General features: G+C 40.3%; 1 protein-coding gene across 2 annotated transcripts in view; it reads left to right on the top strand.

Moving 5' to 3' along the window:
• Positions 1–22706, top strand: part of LOC105482690 (GIPC PDZ domain containing family member 2) — a 102736-nt gene that overhangs the window by 1251 nt on the left and 78779 nt on the right. The gene's annotated exons all lie outside the window — the stretch shown is intronic.

The raw sequence follows: 22706 nt of genomic DNA, 5'->3' as shown, positions 1-22706 counted from the left end.
CCCAGACTAGCGATCTGGCGGGGCAGGTTAATACCCTCCACCTCATCTGGACGTTACTCTCCTGTTTCCTCCGCAGGCGTGAGAGTCACGCAGGTCATCTCCCCAGATTAACGGAAAAAAAAATTGAAGTGCCTTCCAGGTGATACCCAGATTAAATGGGGGGAAAAATTGAAGAGCCTTCCAGGTAATACGAAACGGAGGCCCACTTTCCCCCAATCTGTCATTTCTAACATCAACACCAGAAATCCTTGGGTGGTATTTCCAAGAAGTTTAAAAAGCTGGGCTGTTATTCCAAGAGTGGATAACCTAGAGATTCATACTTAATCCCATGGGACTAGTTAACAAAATTTTCATGAGGAAAATCAGCTCTTTTACATCATATCCTTAAAACGGGACTGAAATTTGCTTTAATTAGATTGCATGCGGGCCTGGAACTAAGTTTGACACAGGCATGACCGAAAGCACTAGTTTATGCGAACGTTTATGTGATCACTTTCTTTGTGCTAACCCAAGTGAACTGCAAAGGTAGGTGTGAGAAGTTAGCTCAACAAAATATTTTGTCCACATTTCTAGGAAAAGCACATAATTTTGTTGCCCTGGACTCGCAGTAGTGCAGAGAGCTGTCTTTAAGTGGCATACAGCGGCACCTGGAGTTCTTTAATTAGTTGTTTATCAGGTCTGTTCAAGGGAAATCGAGGAGGAGACGAAAGACCTTAAAGTGTAACCCTTTGTTCTTTCGAAGTTCCCAGGTACTAAGGGGCAAATCGTAAACCCATCTGTGAATTATTTGTATTGATATAGGTTACTAATAATAATACTTTACATTTATATAGGATTTTTTTTTTTTTTTTCAAAAAACACTTTCACAGGACACTTTCCTTTGATCTCTAGGGGAGGCAGGTGGCAGGTTAAACGCGATAACTTGGACATGGACCCAGGTTCTACCATTTATGAGCTGTGTGGACTTGAATGAGTTTAACTTCTCTCAGTTTTAGCCATCTATAAAATAGAGATTAGAATACTTGTCTTGAAGAGTGTTGTGAAGAGTGGAGTCTGTATGTAAACGTATCAGATTGCATAGTTTATGGTCAGGGCTTAATACATGGTAACTAAAATTATTAATACCTAACAGTTAAATGAAGGGCTGAAGTGCAAAGTGATTGGCCCTTAGCCAAGGTCACATACCTAGCAAGAAAAAAACTGGGCTGTAATTTAAACTTGGATCTTCTGATTCCTAAGCTAGTGAGCTTGTTAGTATACTTAACTGACAGCTTTAAATGTCTTTCCTGTAACCAGGGACTTCAGTTTTAGTTACAGATGGTCCTGGGTTTATGATAGTTAGACTTAAGATTTTTGACTTTGCCATGGATTTATTGGGATGTAACTTCCTGGACTTGAGATTTTTCCACTTTCTGGGTTTATTGGGGTATTAAATGCATTTTCACCTTATGGTATTTTTGACTCACAATGGATTTATTGGGACATAACACCTTGGTAAGTAGAGGAGTATCTGTATTTTGCATTAACACTTCTCCTCATCATTATATATGACATTATTCTGAGCTCAGGGTACATGATTTTATTCAATCTACTTAATCCCTAAGAAGTAAGTATTATTATTAATATCTCCACTTTACAGAGAGTAAACAGACTTTGAGGTTCAGAATTTTTTCAGAATTACACGTAGCAAGTGGCAGAGCCTGGATTTGAACTCAGTGTATTCTTTTTTTTGTTTTCTGTTTTTCTTTCTTTTTTTTTTTTTTTTAATGAGATGGGGTCTCACTCTGTTGCCCAGGCTGGAGTGCAGTGGTGTGATTGTAGCTCACTGCAGCTTCTAACTCCTAGGCTCAGGCAATCCTCCTGCTTCAACCTCCCAAGTAGCTGGGACTACAGGCATGTGCCACCACATCTGCCTAATTAAAAAAACTTTTTTTTAGAGATGTGGTTTTTCTACCTTGCTCAGGGTGGTTTGAACTCCTACTCTCAAGTGATCCTCCTACCTCAGTCTCTTGAATAGCACAGACATGGAGCCATTGTGCCCATCTTTTTTTTTTTTTCCCTTCCATGAAGATATATTGTTTCCCAAGTTTTCCAGAGTCTCAGCAATAGTTTGGTAGCCACTTTCAACATTTTCAGTGCACTGACTTGCAAGGTCAGTTTCCAAGATAATGTACACGAGGTGTTTTCACGTGTTACCTCAAAGTTTATAACATTTTATAACTCCAGTATATATGTATTTTATCATGTTTATGCATGTAACCAACATTAATGCAAGTTTTCCATCTGGATAAAAAAAGTTAATTATATGCAGGATAAAGTATTGGTCATCATAGCATAGTATGCATAATATTTCAGTGGTTCACTTTGAAACAGAAGTAACTTATTAAAATGAAATGCACACCAAGGAGATTCCGTTTTTGTAGCCCATTTACTCAGCAAGCAATTGTCTCAATAATGATGTAAATAACTTTTTTTGCTGATTTTTGTTTTTTGAGATGGAGTATTGTTCTGTTGCCCGGGCTGGAGTGCAGTGGCACAATCTTGGCTGACTGTACCCTCCACCTCGTGGGTTCAGGTGATTCTCCTGCCTCAGCCTACCTAATAGCTGGGATTACGTACCACCATGCCTGGCTAATTTTTGTATTTTTAGTAGAGATGGGTTTCACCATGTTGGCCATGGTGAAAACTCTGGTCTTGAACTCCTGACCTCAGGTGATCTGCCCGCCTCGGCCTCCCAAAGTGCTAGGATTACAGGCATAAGCCAGTGCACCTGGCCTAGAATTGTGATTTTTAAGGTGAGATTTTATCTTCACAAGCATGCTATTATTTCTCATAAACAGACCAACCTTCTTTTGACACCTGTTGCCATCCCCTGTATTACCACCTCATTTCTCCTTTATAGCAAAACTCCTCAAAAGTTGCTGTCCCTGAGATACAATTTGTATCTCATTTTCGACTCTAAACTTTTCATGGCTTCCCCTCTCACTTGGAACAAACCAAAATACTATGATGGGCTATGGGCTCTGTTACCTCTTCAAAGTAATTGCTCCTTCTGCTCCAGCCAGCCTGGTCTCCTTGAATGCTGGAGCCTTAAGACTTTTGCTTTGGTTTTTGCCTCCGCCAGAACCTCTTCCTACAGAATGCCCTTCCTTAAGTCTATTCAAATGTCATCTTCTTGGTGAGGCTAGCACTGATCGCCTCTAGGTACATCACTCCCTATTCCCTTCTCTGCTTAATTTTTCTCCATAGCATACTATCCTATGTATAGTTAACTGATTTTGTTTATGGTCTGCCCCCCTGCCCCAATAGAAGCTCCATAAAGGCAAGGATTTTTGTCTTTGTTTACTGATGTGGCCCTCAAGGGCCTAGACTGTGCCTGAAACATAGTTGGAGTTTAAAAAATATTTGTTGAATAAAAGGATCCTCACAAATTCAGTAGTTAAAACCCAGTGTCTTTAGCATAAAGCTTTAGTATTGGTTACAATACTAATATCTTATGTAGGTGTTAATTTTTTTTATGTTCTGCTATGAGGTAAGAGACTAGCCTTTAGGTGGGGGTAGTGAGGAACATCACTCATATCTTTAAAATTTTTTGAAAATAAATGTATATATTTAAGGTATACAACATGATATTTTGATATAGTGAAATAATTATTACAGTCAAGCTAATTAATATATCCATCTTAGAAATTATGAAGCTGGAGGCTCTGTTTGCAAGCAAAGTCACTTCCTAAATGAGTTACAGCGTATGAAGAGCTGCTTCCTGAGGCTTCCGAGAAACTGCTTCCTTTTCTGAACTTGCTGACACTAGCACTGAGCTCTTTTGAAAGTCAATATTCTGTATTTATGTGGTACTTCTAGAAGACATGAAATGTTCTGCAGACTTTATCATTTCCCAGCAGTGCGAATAACTGGCAAGTGGAACTGTTATCTTTTTGGTTCACACATGAGAAACTGGGACGAGTAGGGCAAAATAGGATTTTACTGACTTGCATATAGCACCCCCTGCCCTGGAAAAACAAGTTACAAAAATCTACAAAAAATGAAAGAATTGGGAATTGGGCATGAATATTACTATTGAGATCTGAGGAATATGAAGTAAGCCCATCAAAACTGAGTAGAAAAAGTATGAGAAGCAGTCCCTGACATCTGGTAGCGGCCTTGGCACTTGCAGGAAGGCCTTGGCGTTCTGTTGCACATAATTGCACAGAATGTCAACAGCAGATAAGACTGCTCTGACTGTGGTAATTTCTCCTACTTTACAGATAGGTTTACTAAGATTCCTGGTCATAGAATTGCACCCACTTCCTGACAGCACCCTATCCAGAACAAACCCATGCTTTGGACCCTCTCCCAAATCACCTAACACAAGCCCAAATCCTTTCTAATGTTTCTTTCTGAAACCCCCAGAATCTCCCATAGAGTGCTGTCACCCTCCTCACAAGGAGGAATAAACTGCAGGTGAGAATTCCTGGTGGTCTTTGCCTGGAAGGTATTGACAGTTATCACTTGTCACTGTTGGGTTATTACAATGCGGATTCTAAAGAGGCAGCCTTAATTTGGTTTCCCTGACTCCTCTCATCCTCTTTTAGTCTTTTAATGCTGTGATCATACCAGTCTAATCTTAGCACTTTTGGAGGCTGAGAATTGAGAATCCTTGAAGCCAGGAGTTTGATTGACAACAGCCTGGGCAATGTAGTGATACCCTGTCTCTAAAAAAAAAAAAAAAAAAAGCCAAAAATAGCCAGAGGTGCTGGTATGCACCTGTAGTCCCAGTTATTCAAGAGGCTGAGGTGGGAGGATCACTCAAGCTGGAGTTTGAGGCTGCTGTGAGCTATGATTGTGCCACTACACTCCAGCCTGGGCAACGGAGCAGGACTGTCTAAACAAACAAAAACCTGCAAGGGCTCCCCATTACTTACAAACCAATTACTACCAGCCAAACAATGCCTCATATTCCTGTCTGCCTCTTGAGTCCTCTTCTATGCCCACTGTTCCAATCTCACTTCTTAATAATCCCTTTTACATTCAACAATATTTAACTGTTTCATTCCATTGTGCTTTTTCTCATGCTGTTCTTTGTTCCAGTAACTCCTACTCACTTTTCTAGTCCCATAATTTCCTCCAAGAAGCCTACCCTGTGAATTCACAAATCTGAATGCCCGCTATTGCATGATTTTTAACATAGCGTTTGCAGATAAGATTGAATTTAGTGACTCCTCTATTTCTTCCTGAGGGCTGGGACTTTTTTCCTTTTTAAATCTTGTTCCTAGATGGTTAGCTAGGTGGTTTAGCTGCTCCTTAAAAGTTTACTAAATAAAAGTAGATAATGGATATAGTAGGAGAGGCAGCTGAGGACATAGATAGTAGTAAGACTACCAATGTCCTTGAAGTTGTATGGATTTTATTCTGCAAGCAATGAGAATAACTCAGATCTTTTTCAGAAGCAGCAAGGATCCCTGACATGTGTTTTACAAAGTAGAAGCACGCTCAACCATTCATTCTCTGTATTTTCTTTCTAAATAATATTCAGTTTAAATGGAATATAATGGTATTTTCTGGATTTACATCATACCATCTGAGAAGTTATAAATATATCACAATCATTACGTAGGCTTGATATCCCCTCCTGAGCACCAGCCTCATTTTTATATGAAAAATTCAGGCAAGAGAAACATGACTCATTTTGAGAAGTGGGAGGAGGATCCAACCAGCTGCCTTGTAGACCTCATTGCTGTCAGGAGGGTAGGAAATGGATAAGACTGCTGTTGTGCTAGAAGTACCCTGAAGAAGATATCTGAACAACCCTAAAGTAAAGTTTACACCCTTGGGCAGGGGTAGACTCCTCTTCAAACCCTGGCTACCTGTAGGTTAATAGCTAGCCCTTTCACGTTCTCTTACCTGCAATCACCAACCCAGCTATCCTGAGTGGAGTGGAAGGCTCTTGCAGGCTATCTTGGGCAATTTGTATGTATGTATATGTCTGTCTGGCTGCTGTAACAAACTACCATAAACTGAGTTGCCTATAAACAAAAATTATTTCTGACAGTTCTAGAGGCTGGGAAGTCCTAGATTGATGTGCCGGCAATGTGGTATCTTGTAGGAGCCCAATTCCTGGTTCATAGACAGCCATCTTGTTGCATCCTCATGTGACAGAAGGGGAAAGGAAGCTCTTTCTAGGGCCTCTTCTATACAGGCACTAATCCTATTCCTGAAGGCTCAACCCTCATGACACAGTCACCTCCCAAAGACCCCACCTCCAAATACCATCACCTGGTAGGAGGTGGGGGATTAGGCTTGGGGACACACGCACATTCAGTCCATATAAATATCTATATTATTAAAATGTATAGGGAGGTAAGGAAGCTTAGGACAGCTTCTACAGCTGGACAGTCAGGTTCCATGGACAGTTGGAACGTTGCTCATTCTGTTCAGGTTAAAGCAGTGGCTCTATACTCTGGAGAACTGAGAGCAAGTCTAGTTGTCCTTAACCTTCCATCTCAGCCTCTCTCCCTCCCTACTTACTCTACTCTTGACTGATTCTTTCTTCTCATCCTCTTGACTTTGCTCCTCCCGTTATTACCTCACCCCCCTGTGTCTTTGTGTTTCTTTACCTCTCTACTTTCTGTGCCCTGCCTGTGTGTCTTATTAAACTTCCTAAGAAAGAGTCTTTGTTGTGTCAGGGTACAGCACAGGTGGGACAGGACCCCGGGGCCTGTGGGTCTCTGGTCCAGCCTACAGGTCCATGCAGTACAGACGTAGGGGAGCCGTGGATAAGGAGTCCTGCCAGAGAGGGCTGTGCACCTGGCAGATATTCTGAGACATCTTGATTTAGGGGAATGTAAATGACAGACACCTTCCATGGGCTGTTTAGAAAATGAAACTATTTTCCGTTCTCTATGACCTTTATGCATTGTTCTCTTTATCTGGAAATCTCTCCCCTACTCTTTCCCTGTTAACTCCTACTCATGCTGCAGGACTTGCGAGTCATTACCTAAAGCCTCCTCACTACGTCAGGACTGGGTTCTGTGCCTATCCTCTAAACTTCTATGACTCTTATCAGACTTAATGGTCATTGTTGCTTTAATGTCTGTCTCTTCCATAAGATTGAGAGCCACTCTGGGCAAAGACTGGCGGTTAGTATGCAGTAAAGCTTATGGCTGGGCATGGTGGCTCACGCCTGTAAACCCAGAAGTTTGGGAGGCTGAGGCAGGAGGATCACTTAAGCTCAGGAGTTCTTGACCACCTGGGCAACATGGTAAAACCCCATCTCCGCAGAAAATACAAAAAAAAAATTAGCTGGGAATCGTGGTGTGAGCCTGTCGTCCCAGCTACTCGGGAGGCTGAGGTGGGAGTATGGCTTGAGTTTGGTAGGTGGAGGTTGCAGTGAGCTGAGATTGCACCAGTATACTCCAGCCTGGGTGACAAAAGCCCCGTCTCAAAAAAAAAAAAGAAAAAAATTATTACAGAAATTTTAAATACATGCAAAATCAAGGAAATAGTGTAATTAACTCCATGTGCCCAGCTTTGACAGTTATCAACATTTGCCAAGATTTCTTTTCTTCCCTCATTAACAAAATTTTTATTAAATATAACACAAGTAGAGAAAAGCACATAAAACAAATGTGTAAATTAATGGATAAATTGAACACCCTTGTAACCACACCTCTGTTAGGAGATAGACTTTATCAGCCACTTGAGGACCTTCCATGTGCCTCTTTCCGCCTGCACCCAAGAGTAACCACTGTCCTGACTTTCATGGTAATGAATCCCATTATATAGTTTTTTATCATTTATATGCTTTCCTAAACACCATAATTCAGACTTCTTTTAAATATGTTTTTGAGTCTTTCTTAATCTATATATTCCCCTTCGTCTTGTTCTCTTTCCAGTGTATTTGTTGAAGAAGCCAGATCTTTTACCCTGTGTGTTTCACGGTTTGTTTTTTGCTGATTGCATTCCTGTAGTCTAGTTTGGCATCCCCTGTCACTGTATTTCCTATAAATTAATAGTTGTATTCTAGGTTTAATCAGATGGGGTTTGATTTTTTTTTTCCCTGATGAGACAATATCAAAAGTGTAGTTAAAATTTTATATTGAATGAATAAAATCAACAGATAAAATAGGGGTCTTACCTTTTAAAATATCATCAGTTCTCTCTACTGGAATAGACTCCAGCCCATTTTGAAAAGTCTCTTCTATGTTTTTTGTTTCAATTGTCTGTTCAGTGAAGCAACTGTGTTTTTTTTGTAACCCTCTGAATGTATGGCTGGGACTATCTGTGAGCCCTTCATCCCTAAGAAACCCTCTCAGCTATACCCTCAGCAGAGCCAGATGTGCTTTTCCTACATCTGAATGCTGGCAGAATTTTTTTGATGCATTGTAATTGTACATATTTATGGGGTATGTGTGAGATTTTGATACAGGCATGCAATATGTAATGATCAAGTCAGGGAATTTAGAATTACTAGTGGAATTTTAATTTTTCAAAAGAAATCACTGTAGAGATATTTCTTCCTGTTATGTGTATAAAGAACCAAATACTGGGAAGAAAGAACTAAAAACCCTCTAATAAAAGGTGTGTATCATGTCAAAAAAGTTTACTTTTATCATTTGTACATGTTACAAATTTATAACTGGAAAGAGTGATTATAATACAGTTTTAAAATGGAAGGTAGATTAGGCATGCTCAATCTTATTCTTCATTAGAAAACTTATTGGTTATTAGCTTTGTGCCAGTCACTGCCCCAAATCTTGGGATACATCAATGAATAAAACAGACAATAATCCTTGGCCACATGGAGCTTACATTCTAGTCCTGCATCCTATGAGATGGGCACTTCTTGAGTCAATGAGACTGGATGCAATGGACATTGTTGGGTTATTCTCTGAACTCTTATAAATATAAGTTTTCTTTTTATATGCACATTTCATTGCCTTAAGGACCTAGAAGAAAGGACCTAGGAGCTTTTGCTAAGCAAGAGGAAAACAAGTATGTTTATGCTTTTTGCCGGAAAATGTTCCATCATTTCTATGGCCACTCTTAATACCTCCTCTGTGTCATATACTCTTAAACCTCCCTTCTGTCTGGAAGCGTTGAAGTATAGTATAGCTTAGTGGTTAGGAGTGCCACTTACTATCTGTGAGACCTTGGGCAAGTTATTGGCTGCTCTTTGTTTCTGTTCCTCATCTGTAAAGTGGGGTTAATGATACTTCTCATCGCAAAAGGTTGTTGTGAGGGGTACATGAAAAATCATGTATGTCAGATCAGTACCTGGCACATAGTAGGTATTTTTTAAATGGTAGTTATAATTCTAGAATTGGAAGAGCCTTCATTGTATTCTAACTTTTGAACCTGTTTACCAAATAGACAACTCACCTTTAGTTACTTTTAACTGATTTTTTTTTTAACTGAAGGATTCACTCAGAGCACTTATTAGGAGTTCAGCATTGTGCTTGATGCTGGGAGCTTAAAGGTGAAGATGACATAGCCCCATCCTCCAGTCAAGTGCAGTTCAGTGACAAACAATTTGACAAGCTAGTGCAGGTTTCCTAAAATGTGTTCCAAGCAACATGAATCCCTTTGACATATTATAGAAAAAATGCCTCCAGTTGTCAAATAACTTTGGGAACTGTATTTTATAAATTCATAATACATATTAAAGTCTGTGAGAAGTCCACTAAAAATCTAAAAATCCAAGAATCTTGGTGCTTATTATTTCCCACACTTATTTGAGTATGGAGCTCTCCCTTTTTTCCTGCATAACAAACACTCTGTGGACCAATATTCCAAGATGTATACTTCAAAAAAATGCTGGTATGTTTTTTCAAAAACTATTCATCAGTTATTCTGTGATAAAAAGGGACTCTGTGATAACTCATAACGTTCTAACTATTATAGTCAATGCTCATTTATAACCGAAGAAGCCAAATGGCTTCCATTTTGTCCTTGTCCTTTACTGATCCTTTTGCTGCCCTGTCCTCCTCACTATCCAACTTTGGGCAAGTCTTCCCTCTTGTTGGGGTGGGTGAACTAGACCAGTGGTTCCCAAAGCCACTTGCCTCTTAGAATCACCTTGGTGACCTTTTTAAAGAACACAGGCTTCTGGGCCCCACCCCTACAGATGTTGACTAGGGCCGGAGAATGTTGTCATTTTTAAAAGCTTCCCTGATATACTTAGGCGGCTGGCCTGTCATCCATTGGTAGGTTGTGTGTTTGGGAGCCACTGAATTAAATGAAGAGATCCAAGGTCTTTTCTAGCTTGAATGTTCCTCTAGAGCTTGTGCATTCAATTAAAAATATTCCATTGTCATCTTTATGTACAAAGTATTGAGGGACATACAACAATGACTATGACAGTGTTTTGCAAGTGGATTGACTATAGAAATCCTTGAAATGGTAGAGACCCTGGTGTATCTAAAGTCATTTAGGCTGGGTGCAGTGGCACATACATGCCTGTAATCCAATACTTTGGGAGGCCAAGGTTAGTGAATCACTTGAGTCCAGGGATTTAAGACCAGCCTGGGCAACATGGTGAAACCCCATCTCTACAAAAAAATACAAAAATTAGGCAGGTGATGTGTGCCTGTAGTCCCAGCTGTAGTCCCAAGTTGAAGCTTGGACAGGACTCAGGAGGCTGAGGCAAGAGGATTGCTTGAGCCCAGGGAGGTTGAGGCTGCAGTGAGCCATGATCATGCCACTACACTCCAGCCTGGGCAACAAGAGTGAGAAAAAACCAAAAAACAGTAACAAAAAGAAAAAAAGAAAAAATAAATAAAGTCATTTAGAGATCACTTCTTGTTAGAGACATGCTAGACAGAGAGTTTAAAACTGAAGTGCTGATAATGAATTAGAGATAGAAAATGAAGATGTTGTATTTTTGAACTTAATGAGAACTTTTGGAAAATAGAATTCTATGAATATAATTCAGTAAGGCATAGTAGTATAAACTTGAAATAAGAATTTTTAGAAGCTAAAGTATATTTTCTGCTTTTCTGACATCAAATGTAATGTTTGGAAATTTGGGATGGTGATATCACACGAATTCTTTTATAGTTGTTTCAAAGCTTTATGGGTAAAGGATATAGGTGGGCTATAATCAGTTCGTAAGATCTATTGCTAATCTAACCTGTCTCATCTCTCTCTCTTTTTTTTTTTTTTGAGACCCTCACTGATCATAACTTACTGAAGCCTCAACCTCCTAGGCTCAAGCAATCCTCCCACCTCAGCCTCCCAAGTAACTAAGATTATAGGTGCGCACTACCATGCCTGGCTAATTTTTGTGTTTTTAGTAGAGATGGGGTTTTGCCATGTTGCCCAGGCTGGTCTCAAACTCCTGAGCTCAAGAAATTCTCCTACCTCAGCCTCCCAAAGTGCTGAGATTATAGGCGTGTACCACTGCAGCCAACCGAAACCTCTTTCATCTCTTGATTTTATCTCAGTGTTAACTGCAACCTACCTCTCAAGTCCTCCTCTTCCCATTAACCTGTTGGCTCTCAGTTAATGAGGGCATCCATAATGTTTGACCAGAGGTTACCAAAGGAAAGTGATCTCTTGCTTTTGTGTTGCATTCATTTACTGAAGTTACTAGCAGAAATGACTCTCTATAAAGCTGAAGTCCACAGTGGAGCTACACAGTAAATGATTATTTTAATTGAAAAAGTAAGGTATATAAATTGAATTTTTATATGGTAAACATCCAAAAAATGTGGGCCACCCAGAACTGTCTACTGTAAACACTTTCTTTACTGTCCTTCCAGAAAAATACTCTATACATTTGTAAGAGTGTGTGTGTGTGTGTGTGTGTGTGTATGTATGTATGTATGTAAAACGTTCATATCTGTGTGGGTATATGCCCCCACTTTATCTTCTTCTTTTTTTTTTTTTTTAACTCAGGAGCATATCGTATTCTGTATGGTTGGTAGTGGGAGAAGAAGAGGAGTAGCCGTAAGAAAGAAATGCTGGCCGGGCGTGGTGGCTCATGCCTGTAATCCCAGCACTTTGGGAGGCCGAGGTGGGCGGATCACAAGGTCAGGAGATCGAGACCATGGTGAAACCCCGTCTCTACTAAAAATAGAAAAAAATAGCCGGGTGCAGGGGCGGGCGCCTGTAGTCCTAGCTACTCAGGAGGCTGAGGCAGGAGAATGGCGTGAACCCGGAAGGCGGAGCTTGCAGTGAGCCGAGATTGTGCCACTGCACTCCAGCCTGGGCGACAGAGCGAGACTCCGTCTCAAAAAAAAAAAAAAAAAAAAAAAAAAAAAAAAAAAAAGAAAGAAATGCTGAGGCCTGGGAATGGCAGTCACTGTATCCTTGCAGTGTCTCATAGGGCCACCAGGAAGTCCTTGTGCAAGGAGAGCTACCACTGTGTCTTTAATGGTGATTAACCAAATTTTAATAATTTCTAAGAAGTCTGTTTCCTGAAAGGGTTTCCTGTGCTGCCTTTGTTTCCCTGTGTCTCCTTAGTGTAAACATCCATCACCTGACATAACCAAACATGTTCCTTGATGCTGCTTATTCAGAGAGAAGTAACTAGCAAACACCTTTGGGCTAGTTGCTCACTCAAAGAAAAGAGGAAGCCAACTGAAGGTGGATGGCTCTGTCACTGCTTGTCTGAATTGGGATCCAAGAAACTGGCCTTGATTACTCATCTCAGAAACTCTAGCCCTGCTGTTTGGGGTGTGCAAATTATTCTGAGGTTTGGGTGATTAAAATGTGGAGTGGGAAGTTGAAGGGACTTAGAGCTTTGTCAGTGGTAGAATTTTTTTTTTTTTTTTTTTTTTTTAGACAGAGTCGCCCTCTGTCGCCCAGGCTGGGGTGCAGTCGTGCAATCTGGGCTCACTGCAACCTCCGTGTCCAGGGTTCAAGTGATTCTCCTGTTTCAGCCTCCCGAGTAGCTGGGACTACAGGCATGAGCCACCATACCCGGCTAATTTATAATAAAGTGTTCTTTACACTAATTTTAAACACTGAGTTAGGCCCCAGGTTCAAGCAATTTTCCTGCCTCAGCCTCCTGAGGAGCTGGGATTATAGGTGCACACCACCATGCCCGGCTAATTTTTGTATTTTTCGTAGAGAGAGGGTTTCTGCCATCTTGGCCAGGCTGGTCTTGAACTCCTGACCTCGGGTTATCCGCCTGCCTTGGCCTCCCAAAGTGCTGAGATTACAGGTATGAGCCACTGCGCCCGGCCTGAATGTTTGCTTTTTAGAAACATATTTGACTCTCTGTAAGTGTTGTGGCTAAGAGGCTTAAGAACTCAAGCATTCAGAATGTGTATTTGCTATGTGTATAAAAATCTCCCTGGAGATAAATCAAAGCACATGGAGAGGGATGACTAAAATCCAGGCCCTACATCTCAGTCTATAAAAGTCACAGGTTCTTAAATTACAGTGTTAAAGTAGCCTTAAAGGGATACACAGTAACAAGGTTGAGGAAATGATAATTGTGTATTCTTAAAACAGTTTACATATCCATATATTTCATTAATGTAGTAGTGGTTGTATAATTGGTGTTAACAGTGTGTCCCTCATGATCCAGGGCCAGAACCTTAATTTAACCACCTGAAGCTTCTCACATTTGATACTAGCAGTGTGTTCTGGGTGTGGTTGAGTATTAGATGCTGGTCATGATTCCTGTTATTTCCTTCCTTCTTCTGTGTTCTCTGGGCTTTCCCCTTCCTTTCTTCACTTTCCTGCCTCTATGTAAAAGTGGGTGGAGGAAGGGAAGCATATCTTAAGAACTGAGGAGAAGGGAATTACTGTGTTTTTTTCTTTTCTTTTCTTTTTCGTTTATTTGGGAGGGGGTCTCAATCTGTCCCCTAGACTGGAGTGCAGTGGCACAATCTCGGCCCACTGCAACGTCCACCTCCCAGGCTTAAGTGATCCTGTCACCTCAGCCTCCTAAGTAGCCAGGACCACAGGCGCGCACCACAGTGCCCGGCTAATTTTTTAATTTATTTTTATTTTTTCATTTTTGGTAGAGATGGGGGTTTCGCCATGTTGCCCAGGCTGGTCTCGAACTCCTGAGCTCAGGTGATCCACCCACCCAGAGCGCTGGGATTACATGCATGAGCCATCGTGCTTGGCCAAGGAATTATTGTTGAACAACTATTACCACTTAACCTATGCTATCTTAACTGAAATGGTAATTCTTGCCAGAACCCCCAGAAATTATTATAATCTGTAGAAGAGGCAACTGGAGCTTAGAGTAAAAAAGTAAATTACTCAAGTTGCACAACCCAGAGGGATATCTTTGACTTGAGGTCTATGTGATGTCAAAGTCTGTATTCTTTCCTTTACACAAGTGATTCTTAACCTTAGCAGATCCAAAGGCTTTCTCTAATAACAAATATTTTGTGATACCATCTTTACTGTCCTGAAATAGGATTTTAAACAATGTTTTTGACCTATACACATAATTAATTCCTTAACTCTAATATTAGAGAGAAACAAATATGGATTTTAATATCCAAGTATTTGGATAAGTTTTCTTAAAAGGCATCAAGCAGTCGGGTGTGGTGGCTCATGCCTGTAGTCCCAGCACTTTGGGAGGCCGAGATGGGCAGATCACCTGAGGTCAGGAGTTTGAGACCAGCCTAGTCAACATGGTGAAACCCCGTCTCTACTAAAAATACAAAAATTAGCTGGGCGTGGTGGCGTGCACCTGTAATCCTAGCTACTCAGGAGGTTGAGGCAGGAGAATTGCTTGAACCTGGGAGATGGAGGTTGCAGTGAGCCTATATTGCGCCATTGCACTCCAGCCTGGGCCACAAGAGCTAAACTCCATCTCAAAACAAACAAACAAACAAAAAAATCAAAACAAAAAACATGAAGCAGATGCTTGTATCTACTTGTAGTGAACACATTTGGATTTGAAAAGAGTAAGAATAAGATGAGATTCAGGTTAGGTCCAGTGGCTTATGCCTGTAATCTCAGCACTTTGGGAGGCTGAGGCGGGCAGATCTCTTGAGGTCAGGAGTTTGAAACCAGCCTGGCCAACATGATGAAACCCATCTCTACTAAAAATACAAAAATTTGCTGGGCATGGTGGTGAATGCCTATAATTCCAGCTACTCAGCTACCCAGGAGGCTGAGACAGGAGAATTGCTTGAACCTGGGAGGTGGAGGTTGCAGCGAACTGCGATTGTGCCACTGCACTCCAGCCTGGGTGACAGAGCAAGACTCTGTCTCAAAAAAAAAAAAGAGATTCATTTGATTGTTTTTGTCTCTTTTTCTTCATATTCAACATTTTAAATGAAGAGATATTAATATTTGTAAATGCTCATAGAATTACCACAGTGCAACAACAGAAGCAGACTGATATAAAGGTTTTATGTTACAAATCCAAATAACATGGGCAGCATTGCTGTCAATGACTTGATTTTCTGAAATGATAAATAACTCTTGGAAAGGCACTGCATACCAAAGTACAGTCTTCCTTTGATTTACATGGTAATTGCAGCCCATAGAAATTCAGAATAAAAAATACTGTGTGTGTAACACAGAACTGGGGCTAGGCTTAAATAGTAATAGTTTTCCCCCATCCTTCCAGCACGAATGTCTAATAGGACATTTGAGCATCATGTGGAATGCAAAGCAGTTCTTCATCAAGCTGGACTTCTCAAGAATTGCAATTCATTCAGAATCCTTGACCCATGCCCTGCTTCCCTCAAACGCCAGTGGTGCCATACAATCATTTTAACAACCAAAGAGACCCCTTGATATTTCCGCCTGTTTTCCTTAGAAGCCAGTATTGACTCTCACCTCCAGCAACACTGCTTTATACCTGGATGCTAGAGGTTAAGTAATTGTCCTACACTGTGAAGTTAGAAGATGATAAAAAGGGAGGTGCGGGAATGAGTGGGGATGGGAAACAATAAGAGGGTGAACAAGGAGAAAGACCTCCTGTTGGTTTTGTACTTTTAGTTTTAGGATCCATCTTTTTAAAAATGTTTTTTAGAGAGAGGGTCTCGTTCTGTCACCCAGATTGAAGTGCAGTGGTACAAGCATAACTCAATGCAACTTTTTTTTTTTTTTTGAGATGGAGTCTCGCTCTGTTGCCCAAGCTGGAGTACAGTGGCGTAATCTCAGCTCACTCCAACCTCTGCCTCCTGGGTTAAAGCGATTCTCCTGCCTTAGCCTGCCAAGCAGCTGGGATTACAGGCACATGCCAGTACACTTGGCTAACTTTTTTTGTGTTTTTGTAGAGACGGGGTTTTACTATGTTGGCCAGGCTGGTCTCAAACTCCTGACCTCAAGTAATCTGCCTGCCTTTGCCTCCCAAAGTGCTGGGATTATAGGTGTGAGCCACCGTGCCGGGCACTCACTGAAACTTTGAACTCCTAAACTCGCCTCAGCCCCCAAATAGCTAGGACTATAGACACAAGCCACCACACCCAGCTAATTTTTAAAAATTTTTGTAGAGATAGGACCTCACTATGTTGCCCAGGATCAGTCTTACAGGACTGTAATCAAAAGAGTAGAACATGTGTTTGGCTTGTTAAATTTGTGATGTTCTTCCTATGCACTGACAATGGTCAAGCTGAGAACCAAATCAGGAACGCAATTTCATTCACAATTGCCACATCAAAACAAAACAAAACAAAAAACCCCAGGAATACAGTTAACCAGGGAGGTGAAAGATCTTTACAAGGAGAACCATGGAACACTGCCCAAAGAAATCAGAGATATCACTAACAAATGGGAATAGGAAGAATCAATATCACTAAAATGGCCATATTGCCCAAAGCATTTTATAGATTCAGTGCTATCCCTATTCAACTACCAAGGACATTCTTCACAGAATTTAAAAAACCACTATTTTAAAATTCATATGGAACCAAAAAAGAGCCTGACTAGCCAAGGCAATCCTAAGCAAAAGGAACAAAGTTGGAGACATCATGCTGAGTTCAAACTGTACTATAAGGCTATAGTAACCATAATAACTTGGTCCTGGTGCAACAATAGGTATATAGACCAATGGAACAGAAAAGAGAACTCAGAAATAAGGCTGCATACCTATGACTATCTGGTCCTTGACATACCTGACAAAAGCAATAGGGAAGGGATTCCCTATTCAATAAATGGTGCTGGGATGACTGGCTAGCCATATAAGAAGACTGAAGCTGGACCTTTTCCTTACACCATATACAAAAATTGAATCAAGATGAATTAAAGACTTTAACAAAATCCCAAATTATAAAAGCCCTGGAAGACAACCTAGGCAATATCATTCTGGACATAGGAATGGGCAAAGATTTCATGATGAAGACATCAAAAGCAATTGCAAGAAAAAGCAAAAATTGACAAACTGGATCTAATTAAGCTAAAAAGTTTCTGCACAGGAAAGGAAACTATCAGCAGAGTAAACAGACAACCTAGAGAATGGGAGAAAATATTTTCAAACTATGCATCTGAAAAAGGTCTAATATACAGCATCTATAAGGAAAGTTACAAGAAAAAAAAGCCCATCTCCATTAAAACGTGGGCAAAGGACATGAACAGACACTTTTCAAAAGCAGATACACATGTGACCAACAGTCATATTAAAAAAAGCTTAACATCACTGATCATTAGAAAATGCAAGTCAAAACCACAGTGATATACCATCTCATACAAGTCAGAATGGTTATTATTAAAAAGTCAAAAAATGGCAGATGCTGGTAAGATTGCAGAGAAAAAGGAACACTTATACACTGTTGGTGGGAGTGTAAATTAGTTCAACCATTGTGGAAGACAGTGTGGTGATCCTCAAAGCCCTAAAAAGAGACATACCATTTGACCCAGCAATCCCATTACTGGATATATACCCAAAGGAATATAGATCATTTTACTGTAGAGACCTGTGCACATGTGTTTTCATTGCAGCACTATTCACAATAGCAAGGACATGGAATCAACCTAAATGCCTATCAGTAGTAAACTGGAAAAGAAAATGTAAATTCCATATACACCGTGGAATGCTATGCAGCCATAAAAAAACAAGATCATGCCCTTTGCAGGAATGTGGATGTAGCTGGAGGTTATTATCCTTAGCAAACTAGTGCAGGAACGGAAAACCACATACTGCATATTCTCACTTAAATGTGGAAGCGAAATGATGAGAATGCATGAACACATAGAGAGAAACAACAGAAACTGGGGCCAAGTGGAGGGTGGAGGATGGGAGGAGGGAGAAGATCAGGGAAAATAACTAATGGGTACTAGGCTTAATACCTGGGTGATGAAATAATCTGTACAACAAACTCCCATGACACAAGTTTATCTGTACAACCTGCACATGTACCCCAAACTTTAAATTAAAAAAATATGTAAAATTGAGTAGTGATTTTAGAAAAATGTATGATGTCTCAAGCTTTTGTAATATCTTGAAATGTCACCTGTTGCTGTGACTATTTGACAGGTTTATAGAGTCCTATAGCAGGTGCAAAAGTTAGGGTGGAATGATAGGGAAGCATAGGCTTTGAGATCAGATGGGGAGGAGGGTTTCAGGGTAGGGTGGCCTATCCTGGGTTTGATTCCTGGAGATGACTCCTTCTAGCCATTTTCTCACTGATTAAATGTACAATGAATTACCTTATAGGACTGTTGTGAGAATTAAATGAAATAGCATGTTAGGTGTCCAGAACAATGGTACAATGGTTCAATAAATGTTACTCCTCTTTTCCTCAAAAAAGATGCCGGATGACACTTATTTTTGCAAATTTTTCTTTTTTCTTTCTCTCTCTCTCTCTCTCTCTGAATCTTGCTCTGTTGCCCAGGCTTAAGTGTAGTGGCGTGGTCTCAACTCACTGCTACCTCTGCCTCCCTAGTTAAAGCGATTCTCCCGCCTCAGCCCCCCGAGTAGCTGGGATTACAGGTGCCCACCACCATGCCCGGCGAATTTTTGTATTTTTAGTACAGACAGGGTTTCACTATGTTGGCCAGGGTGGTCTCGATCTCCTGACCTTGTGATCATCTGCCTCAGCCTCCCAGAGTGCTGGGATTATAGGCGTGAGCCATGGAGCCTTGCCTCAAATTTTCTTATATTTTTTCTATTCTAGACCAGGTACAGTTTTCATTCTCCCACCCTTTGCCTACATTCAGAAAATAAGAACAAATTTAACATCTATCTCCGTAGATGGTCCTCAGTCTAAACTACCTGTGTGAATTCTGTTACAGTAACTAACCCGGGCTCTCTGTGGATGGTCCTCAGTCTAAACTACCTGCATGGATTCTTTTATAGTAACTAGCCCGGACTCTTCTGATGAGGGCTATTTCAATCAAATTTAGCATAAACCTAATAAGCAATTTCAGTCAACTAAAGTGAGCATTTCAGTTAAACTTGGGCAATAATACATATGCCAATTTATTCAGAATTGTTTTGTATTGCATTTGTCAATGCTTATTCTTCTAAGCCAAAAATAACCTTTTAGTAATACACGTAGTTCTTTCTGTCGTATTTCTAGGCATAGAGAGTACCTGTGACAGAATTTGTTTCAGCATATAATTCTGTTATTCTACTTCCTTCCCCCACTGAACATTTAGAGTTGATATCCAACTCTCCCCATACTCATTAAGTCTCCTAGAATCTTGGTCATTATGCTCAAGTTGTGGGGACTCGTATTTTCTCCCAAGAAGCCCAGGATTGGGGCATGTGGGGAAGAGGACTTCAATACCACAGGATAGAATAACTCTGCCACTGCCTTTCCTCAACATCCAAATCACATGATTTTCCTTTTATCCCATGCTGTCTTAGTCTCAGCATCTTGAAATGGGAGCATTCTTATTTGATCAGCTTAATATAAACAGGTTACCATATAATTGATATTTCAAACCAACCTAGATGCTTCAGAGAGTGAAAGAGTATTTATAATTTCTCTGGAACAACAGGGATAAACTGAGACCTAGAGTTACCCCAGTTATAACCAAACTGCTTGCTAGAAAAGGAGAAAGAAGAAAAATATAATGTGAGAAAGTTTATTGTATAATTATTAATTGCCAACAATATATAAGCCCTTTTCCTGGGCAATAAGGAAGATTTTACATTATAGGCATTTGTGGAAAGCTAGGGAGAGGGAGTATGTGTGCTCATAAAAATAGAAGCAGGTAGCAAGGGCTCAGTGTCAGCACCTGGACTGGAGCCAGGAGACTGGTACTCCTCGTCCTGGCTCTGGCTTGGTGACACATTCCTGGGAGTTGAGGATGGAGTCCCATGGTAGCCTGTCAGCTTCTTCAGCTCCTGCCCCTGCTTGGTCCTCTTCCTCTCTTTTCTAAGTGCTCTGCCTCCCCCAGCACTGGGAGTCTTACAGGCAGGAATGGCGGTGATGTTCGCAAGCAGAGAGTTGGAAGAAACTGCTTGGTGAGAGTAGGGAACAGGGAGCTGATAATAACTCTGAGCAAAGGTCAGTCAGCCAGGGCAATGCCTGGGTATCTCCAAGTCTGTGACAGAATTCTGTTCTTGGCTGCTCTTCACCTTTTCCTAGTCGCAGTTTCCTGGGCTTACTCTATCCCTGGGGCAGGAGATAGTTCAAAATGGAAAAGTCTGAACCTAGCAGAATCCTCACACACACTCCGGATTGAGGGCTAACCTCACTTGTAGATTCAATCCTATCAGGCCTACCCATAGGTGAATTTTCTTATGCTCTTAAACTTCCTAATGAATAATTTAAGTGTCTAAGATGGTCAGTGAATTTGCCTTCACCCTTTTCTCCCAAAACATTTGGCCCCCTCATCTAGGGAACCCTGTAGAACTTTTTTATTTTTTTTTTAATTTTTTATTTTTGAGACAGAGTCTCCCTCTATCCCCCAGGCTGGAGTGCGGTGGTATACTCTTGGCTCACCACAACCTCTACCTCCCAGGTTCAAACGATTCTCGTACCTCAGCCTCCTGAGTAGCTGGGATTACAGGCACCTGCCACCACACCTGGCTAATTTTTGTATTTTTTAGTAGAGATGGGCTTTCACTATGTTGGCCAGGCTGGTCTTGAACTCCTGACCTCAGGTCATCTGCCTGCCTCAACCTCCCAAAGTGCTGGGATTACAGGCATGAGCCACCATGCCCGGCCCCTGTAGTACATTTTTATGATGCCTTTTAAGTGTTTTAGTTTAGAAAAAACATCTTTCTCTCTCAAGATGTTTGATATTTTCTCAGGTGGTCCATATTTTCCCCATAGAGTGCTCATCTCTTTCTGTCAGAATTCCTGTCGTAGGGCGTAGTAAGGAATAGACTGTTTTCCCTCATCGCTCCCTCTTGACACCTGAATGGCTCACCATGCTTGCTTTCCAATTTTCCATGATTCATTTGGGTGGTTTTTAAATGTCACACTCTCTTCAGACATTTCATTGTGGGGGTTAGAATTCAGCCTCGTGGGCCAAAATGAACACAGTGCTCTGTGAACTTCTGCCCAACAAATTTTAAAGTTTAAGAATCCTTTTGAGGTCTAATGACAATCTTTTACAAGTTATATTTGTATATTTGTTTGGTAAATTGGAACATTTAATCTACTAATCTCTTTACTAATAATTATAATGTATAATTATGATGTTTTATAAACCATCCTATTCCAGCGTATACAATGTCCCCTGTTATAGTCTCTCCTTGCCTGTTTAGAATCTCTTCCATGTTTAGTGTTAAACAAGAGGAGGCTTTTAAGAAGATAAGTGGTTCAGAAAGCATGGAAAATGTAACAGCACCTGACGGGGAAATAGCAGTGATTTATGATGTCTTTCAAATTGGCATGCAATGTTGCAGCATTATTAGACTAGGTTAAGCTCAGGTATCTCCTCTGAGTGTAAAAAGATTGTGGGAGAGGATGATATATATATGGTTGTATGCATTTGATTTATTTTATTTGTTGGTTTAGTATTTGTGTAATGTCCACAAAGGCAAGACCAATACCTATTCCAATTCTTTATCCTTTTCTTGTGTCTCAAGGATTGCTTTGGGATTTTGATTTTCTTGGATACACAGTTCCCTTTATTAGATTGCATTAGTAAAAAAAATGTTCTTTTGGTTATTCTGGGAAGTCATTTGGTAGATTCAAAATATGAATTTGACTGTTTTTCTTTTTTTGGATAGAATTCTTATTTGTCATTTTATGCATTAGTAATACTGAAAAAAGTAGTTCTACTGGAGAAGAGTACAAAGAGTGATGATTCACCTTTTATTTAAGGCTTGCCACTGCTGACCCAGGGCAGCTAATTTAGAAGTGAATCATTTATAGAAAGTTCTACACAGTTCAGGACAGGGCTTTATACAATATGCTCATGAAGGTCTAAATAGAGCATACGGTATCATGTTTCTAAATACCTGTCTTGACGCCAATTTTATATCTTTTCCAGCCTGTGAAACTTGTTTCTAGATGACTGTAGCTATTGACAAGATGAAGTCAAAGGCACTGTATATATAAAATGATGCATATTTAAAAACAAATCCTAGAAATTTAGTACATGCATTATACTGGGAAAATAATAGGCTGAGATTTTAAATTACTGTGTTTATAATACAAAGAAACAAATGTAACTAGTCATTTTTAAAACTAGTGGGAATAAATTTTAAAATCATTTATAATAACTTAAATAATATGTTATTGCTATTTTTACTGTATAATATGTTTGGCTTTTAAAATCTAATTATAAATAGTTATTTTATGCAAACTGTCTTGCTCCTTTTAGAAAGTGAGGGATTTATTAAATGAACACAATGTATTTGGCTCCACATAGAGTATAAA

Source organism: Macaca nemestrina, chromosome 1, assembly GCF_043159975.1.
Source record: "Macaca nemestrina isolate mMacNem1 chromosome 1, mMacNem.hap1, whole genome shotgun sequence".
Classification (NCBI taxonomy): domain Eukaryota; kingdom Metazoa; phylum Chordata; class Mammalia; order Primates; family Cercopithecidae; genus Macaca; species Macaca nemestrina.
This window is presented reverse-complemented; position numbering and strand designations above follow the sequence as displayed.